This window comes from Electrona antarctica (genome assembly GCF_951216825.1).
Source record: "Electrona antarctica genome assembly, contig: scaffold_511, whole genome shotgun sequence".
NCBI classification, from domain to species: Eukaryota; Metazoa; Chordata; class Actinopteri; order Myctophiformes; family Myctophidae; genus Electrona; species Electrona antarctica.
The window spans coordinates 77854-85482 of record NW_027637513.1 but is presented as its reverse complement, the minus strand read 5'-3'; positions in this window follow the sequence as shown (position 1 = coordinate 85482).

Sequence of the window (7629 nt, the reverse complement as noted above, 5' to 3'; positions counted from 1 at the left end):
GCCCTTACCTTTTATTTCTTTCTTTCTTTATTTTCTTTCTGTATAAACTTTATTTTGATGTGCTACTCCTCCCACAGTTTTTGCCGCACACACTTGAGCCATATGTCAAAACGACCGGCTTTATCGGGAATAGTGTGCTATCTCCTTGCTGAGACATCCGTTGTATAGTTTAATTGATATTAATTAATTAGTGGATTAAATTTCCCCATTGACATGAATGGGAAAATGCAAAAACTCACATTCAAGTATTTTTTCCTGTGAGACCGTACGGGCTACAGTTACAACACTTGGGGGGAAGGTTCATAATAATTACTAAAATTAATAACCTTATAAGTATATTGATCGGCCTCATGGTGGCGCTATAACAGCCCACTTTACGTTTTGGCGTATAACTCTTGAAACGTAGGTCGTAAAATCAAAATAATTTCTTCCTGGATTCCTTGGGTCATGACGCATCTCCCCATATAGGCCCCGCCCATTTGCGTCTAGATAGATTTTCCGCCATTTTGAATTTTGTTCAAAACACACTTTTGGATCCTCCACCTACAGATTTTGTCCAAATCTCACAAAAATCGGTACACATGATCTCCGGACCTATCCGATTAAAACAGCACAGTCAGAATTTTGATCTTCTGTATCGTTTGTCCGTAATCGTCTTCCGAAGTTAGTGGGAGGGGCTTATTTTACAAAAAATGCCACAATTCGCGCACGGAATGTCCAATCCATCCCAAATCCGAATCAGATGTCGAGGGTGGCTTAATCAACGCAGAGCCAAAAGCAATTCCATTTTCATCCATAGGGGGCGCTACAATTGCAAAAACAATTACCCGTTTGTTGCAAAAACATGATTTTGGGGGGGAAATCCCCTCCGAATGACTTATGCATGATCACAAGGGTGACTTCACATTGTAATTGGCTGGCAAAATTACTGGGAGGGGCCTATATCAGCGAGTGAGGCAACCACACTTTGCAATTTCCCAGAATTGCTTCTTTCTAGTTGTGGGCTCGCAACAGCGAGCACACACTAGTTATTGCCAGTTTATATTTATTGTGGGCTCGCAACAGCGAGCACACACTAGTTATTGCCAGTTTATATTTGTGGGCTCGCAACAGCGAGCACACACTAGTTATTGCCAGTTTATATTTATACTTCTTCTTTATTCCAATTTCCGCCCTTTTTTCGTCCTCCTACTACTTTCACACACTTTATGCTAGAAATTTAGTTCAAACTTCAAACTGTTCAGCTCTCTGCAGTTATTTATGCTTGCATTTTTATTTTTACAATTGTTTATACTTTTTTAACTTTTAAACTTTTAAACTTTTTTTTACATTCTTTATAATGAGAGTCGATGGGAGAAACGTCCCATTTTTCACAGTTGACTTTTTTGTGCTCTTATTACTCTGTCATACTTTCACTTTGAAACTCCATTCAAACTTTAAAATGTTCATCAATCTTTGAATTTTCATTGGTGAAAAAGTTTTTTTGAAAAAGTTTATACTTTTTAAAATATTTAACTTTATTTATAAAATGTTTCTCTCATAGACAATGTATGGGATTTTATCTCTAAATCAACCTCACTTTTGCAGCCTCATTACTCTGGCATACTTTGTCGTAGAAACGTGATTTAAACTTTAGCTAGCTCACACGACTGTGGACTTTTTCGTGGTTCAAACCGTATTCGAATATGTTACACGGTTTTTCCGAAATCGCAGTTCAATCGCAGGCCGTTTCGCGTAATCAGTGTCCCCTTAGAGTGTGGGGCCTCCTTGAGTAGAGTGTGGAAACTGAAATTCTTTCCTTGGAAATTTACCAAACAAATTGTCGTCCCGGCCAAAATATTCACTTTACATGGATGTTCTTTGGTCATTTTGTAGCCACACATGTCCTCTTTCACACAATGTAACCACCAAAGCACAGATACATACAGAATGTGAACTACGGCCTTTTAAGTGACACAAATACAGTCAAGCTGCCCATTGACCTCCATTGTATAATTCTTACGAGGAAAGTATCGTGAAGACAATTCTTAACTCGCTCTTATAACCACATTTTCGATCGTACCAACACCACCATCGCACATGTTGTACCTCAATGGCTCAGGCCACTCAAAGTGAAAACAATATTTGCATTCGACTTTTACTTTTTGCGATAGAGCAATTTGTTCGGGCATAGGTTTTTCCCTATTCAGGCCCATTGAAATCTCCCAGTCATAGTGAAGCACTGTTTTACTCTCCCACAGCTGAGACATATAAGGGCTTAATTACAGGGCTGACATTAGAGTTACAAGATCTCAATGAGTTGCTCTGCGAAACCTTGTGAGCTTGTAAGTCTGCTATTTGTGCAGTAACAGACACACGCATGCATACGCACGCACGCACGCACGCACGCACGCAGCTTGTAGATTTGCTATTTGTGCAATTAGGCTCTACACACAGAGTCACAGACACACGCATGCATGCACACGCACACGCACGCACGTGCACACGCACGCACACACACACACACACGCACACACACACACACACACACACACACACACACACACACACACACACACACACACACACACACACACACACACACACACACACACACACACACACACACACACACACACACACACACACACAAAAACCCTGTCTTTTGCTTGCAGCATGCTACAGTCTTGCAATTTGCTCCATGGGCTTAGACCACCAATAGGAGCACGCTGTACTTAATTAATTGCTTAAGCCCCGCCCTTCTGTCTTCCCATTGGCTGGCCTTTACACAGCTCTAACTTTTGTTTGCAGCATGATACAGTCCTGAAAATTTGTTTATGGACTTACACCACCAATAGGAACACTATAATATTTTTTTTTTTTTAATTAAAAACTTTTTTTTTTTTTTAACTTTTTTTTTTTTAAACTTTTTTTTTTTAAACTTTTTTTTTTTTTAAACTTTTTTTTTTTTAACTTTTTTTTTTTTTTAACTTTTTTTTTTAAAAACTTTTTTTTTTTTAAAACTTTTTTTAAAAACTTAAAAATAAAAAACTTAAAAAAGAAAACTTAAAAATGAAAAACTTAAAAAAAACTTAAAAGAAAAAAAAACTTTTAAAAAAGAACTTAAAAAAAACATTTAAAGAAAAACTTAAAAAAAACTTAAATACTTAAAAAAAACTTAAAACAAATGAACTTAAAAAATAAACTTAAAAAAAATAAACTTAAAACAAAAACTTAAAAAAACTTAAAAACACAAAAATGAAAGAAAAGTCTTAGACCATTGTCAATAATCATTGTGTTTATGCTTTTAAAGATAGGCCTATATGCTATTTGACCCTTTTTTTACATGTAAACGTATGCTATTTAATACAATTTCTGCTCATTAATGCTTTCATATCCATTGATGTTGTATTTTTTTCTTTTTACCTTTTCTTAATTAATCAATAATACATTGTAAAGCATTATTCATACATTACAAATCATTAGTAGACACAGTTATAACTTTACTTACTTTATTCTGCCACATTTTGGGCATCATACTACTTCCACATACTTTACTGCTTACGGTATATTATTTTTTTTACAAATTGTTATACAACTTTTTGTACTCCGGTCCCCAGGTTTCAAACTTGGTGGTTGGTCCCACAGACACAGCTATAACTTTATACATTGCGTTTTTAGCGAGCCCACGCAGTTTCTACAGGAACTGCTTTCTAGTTATACTTCTTTATTCCAATTTCCGCCCTTTTTTCGTCCTCCTACTACTTTCACACACTTTATGCTAGAAATTTAGTTCAAACTTCAAACTGTTCAGCTCTCTGCAGTTATTTATGCTTGTATTTTTATTTTTACAATTGTTTATACTTTTTTAACTTTTAAACTTTTAAACTTTTTTTTACATTCTTTATAATGAGAGTCGATGGGAGAAACGTCCCATTTTTCACAGTTGACTTTTTTGTGCTCTTATTACTCTGTCATACTTTCACTTTGAAACTCCATTCAAACTTTAAAATGTTCATCTATCTTTGAATTTTCATTGGTGAAAACGTTTTTTTGAAAATGTTTATACTTTTTAAAATATTTAACTTTATTTATAAAATGTTTCTCTCATAGACAATGTATGGGATGCAATCTCTAAATCCACCTCACTTTTGCACCCTCATTACTCTGGCATACTTTGTCGTAGAAACGTGATTTAAACTTTAGCTAGCTCACACGACTGTGGACTTTTTCGTGGTTCAAACCGTATTCGAATATGTTACACGGTTTTTCTGAAATCGCAGTTCAATCGCAGGCCGTTTCGCCTAATCAGTGTCCCCTTAGAGTGCGGGGCCTCCTTGAGTAGAGTGTGGAAACTGAAATGCTTCCCTCGGAAATCTACCAAACAAATTGTCGTCCTGGCCAAAATATTCACTTTACACGGATGTTCTTTGGTCATTTTGTAGCCACACATGTCCTCTTTCACACAATGTAACCACCAAAGCACAGATACATACAGAATGTGAACTACGGCCTTTTAAGTGACACAAATACAGTCAAGCTGCCCATTGACCTCCATTGTATAATTCTTACGAGGAAAGTATCGTGAAGACAATTCTTAACTCGCTCTTATAACCACATTTTCGATCGTACCAACACCACCATCGCACATGTTGTACCTCAATGTCTCAGGCCACTCAAAGTGAAAAAGATATTTGCATTCGACTTTTACTTTTTGCGATAGAGCAATTTGTTCGGGCATAGGTTTTTCCCTATTCAGGCCCATTGAAATCTCCCAGTCATAGTGAAGCACTGTTTTACTCTCCCACAGCTGAGACATATAAGGGCTTAATTACAGGGCTGACATTAGAGTTACAAGATCTCAATGAGTTGCTCTGTGAAACCTTGTGAGCTTGTAGGTCTGCTATTTGTGCAATTAGGCTCTACACACAGTCACAGACACACGCATGCATGCACACGCACACGCACGCACGCACACGCACGCACACGCACGCACGCACACACACACACACAAAAACCCTGTCTTTTGCTTGCAGCATGCTACAGTCTTGCAATTTGCTCCATGGGCTTAGACCACCAATAGGAGCACGCTGTACTTAATTAATTGCTTAAGCCCCGCCCTTCTGTCTTCCCATTGGCTGGCCTTTACACAGCTCTAACTTTTGTTTGCAGCATGATACAGTCCTGAAAATTTGTTTATGGACTTACACCATAATAATTAAAAAAAAAAAAATTAAAAACTTTTTTTTTTTAAACTTTTTTTTTTTAAACTTTTTTTTTTTTAAACTTTTTTTTTTAAAAACTTTTTTTTTTAAAAACTTTTTTTTTTTTAAACTTTTTTTTTTTTAAACTTTTTTTTTTTTAAACTTTTTTTTTTAAAAACTTTTTTTTTTTTAAACTTTTTTTAAAAACTTAAAAAAGAAAACTTAAAAATGAAAAACTTAAAAAAAACTTAAAAGAAAAAAAAACTTTTAAAAAAGAACTTAAAAAACATTTAAAGAAAAACTTAAAAAAAACTTAAATACTTAAAAAAAACTTAAAACAAATGAACTTAAAAAATAAACTTAAAAAAAATAAACTTAAAACAAAAACTTAAAAAAACTTAAAAACACAAAAATGAAAGAAAAGTCTTAGACCATTGTCAATAATCATTGTGTTTATGCTTTTAAAGATAGGCCTATATGCTATTTGACCCTTTTTTTACATGTAAACGTATGCTATTTAATACAATTTCTGCTCATTAATGCTTTCATATCCATTGATGTTGTATTTTTTTCTTTTTACCTTTTCTTAATTAATCAATAATACATTAATCAGTAAAGCATTATTCATACATTACAAATCATTAGTAGACACAGTTATAACTTTACTTACTTTATTCTGCCACTTTTTGGGCATCATACTACTTCCACATACTTTACTGCTTACGGTATATTATTATTTTTTACAAATTGTTATACTTTTCAACTTTTTGTACTCCGGTCCCCAGGTTTCAAACTTGGTGGTTGGTCCCACAGACACAGCTATAACTTTATACATTGCGTTTTTAGCGAGCCCACGCAGTTTCTACAGGAACTGCTTTCTAGTTATTCTTTATTCCGCCACTTACTTCGTACTCCTACTACTTTCACACACTTTATGCTAGAAATTTAGTTCAAACTTCAAACTGTTCAGCTCTTTGCAGTTATGTGTGCTTGTATTTTTATTTTTACAATTGTTTATACTTTTTTAACTGTTTAACTTTTTAACATTTTTTTACATTCTTTATAATGAGAGTCGATGGGAGAAACGTCCCATTTTTCACAGTTGACTTTTTTGTGCTCTTATTACTCTGTCATACTTTCACTTTGAAACTCCATTCAAACTTTAAAATGTTCATCAATCTTTGAATTTTCATTGGTGAAAAAGTTTTTTTGAAAAAGTTTATACTTTTTAAAATATTTAACTTTATTTATAAAATCTTTCTCTCATAGACAATGTATGGGATTGTATCTCTAAATCGACCTCACTTTTGCAGCCTCATTACTCTGGCATACTTTGTCGTAGAAACGTGATTTAAACTTTAGCTAGCTCACACGGCTGTGGACTTTTTCATGGTTCAAACCGTATTCGAATATGTTACACGGTTTTTCCGAAATCGCAGTTCAATCGCAGGCCGTTTCGCGTAATCAGTGTCCCCTTAGAGTGTGGGGCCTCCTTGAGTAGAGTGTGGAAACTGAAATTCTTTCCTTGGAAATTTACCAAACAAATTGTCGTCCCGGCCAAAATATTCACTTTACACGGATGTTCTTTAGTCATTTTGTAGCCACACATGTCCTCGTTCACACAATGTAACCACCAAAGCACAGATACATACAGAATGTGAACTACGGCCTTTTAAGTGACACAAATACAGTCAAGCTGCCCATTGACCTCCATTGTATAATTCTTACGAGGAAAGTATCGTGAAGACAATTCTTAACTCGCTCTTATAACCACATTTTCGATCGTACCAACACCACCATCGCACATGTTGTACCTCAATGTCTCAGGCCACTCAAAGTGAAAAAGATATTTGCATTCGACTTTTACTTTTTGCGATAGAGCAATTTGTTCGGGCATAGGTTTTTCCCTATTCAGGCCCATTGAAATCTCCCAGTCATAGTGAAGCACTGTTTTACTCTCCCACAGCTGAGACATATAAGGGCTTAATTACAGGGCTGACATTAGAGTTACAAGATCTCAATGAGTTGCTCTGCGAAACCTTGTGAGCTTGTAAGTCTGCTATTTGTGCAGTCACAGACACACGCATGCATACGCACGCACGCACGCACGCACGCAGCTTGTAGATTTGCTATTTGTGCAATTAGGCTCTACACGCAGAGTCACAGACACACGCATGCATGCACACGCACGCACGTGCACGCACGTGCACACACACACACACACACACACACACACACACACACACACACACACACACACACACACACACACACACACACACACACACACACACACACACACACACACACACACAAAAACCCTGTCTTTTGCTTGCAGCATGCTACAGTCTTGCAATTTGCTCCATGGGCTTAGACCACCAATAGGAGCACGCTGTACTTAATTAATTGCTTAAGCCCCGCCCTTCTGTCTTCCCATTGGCTGGCC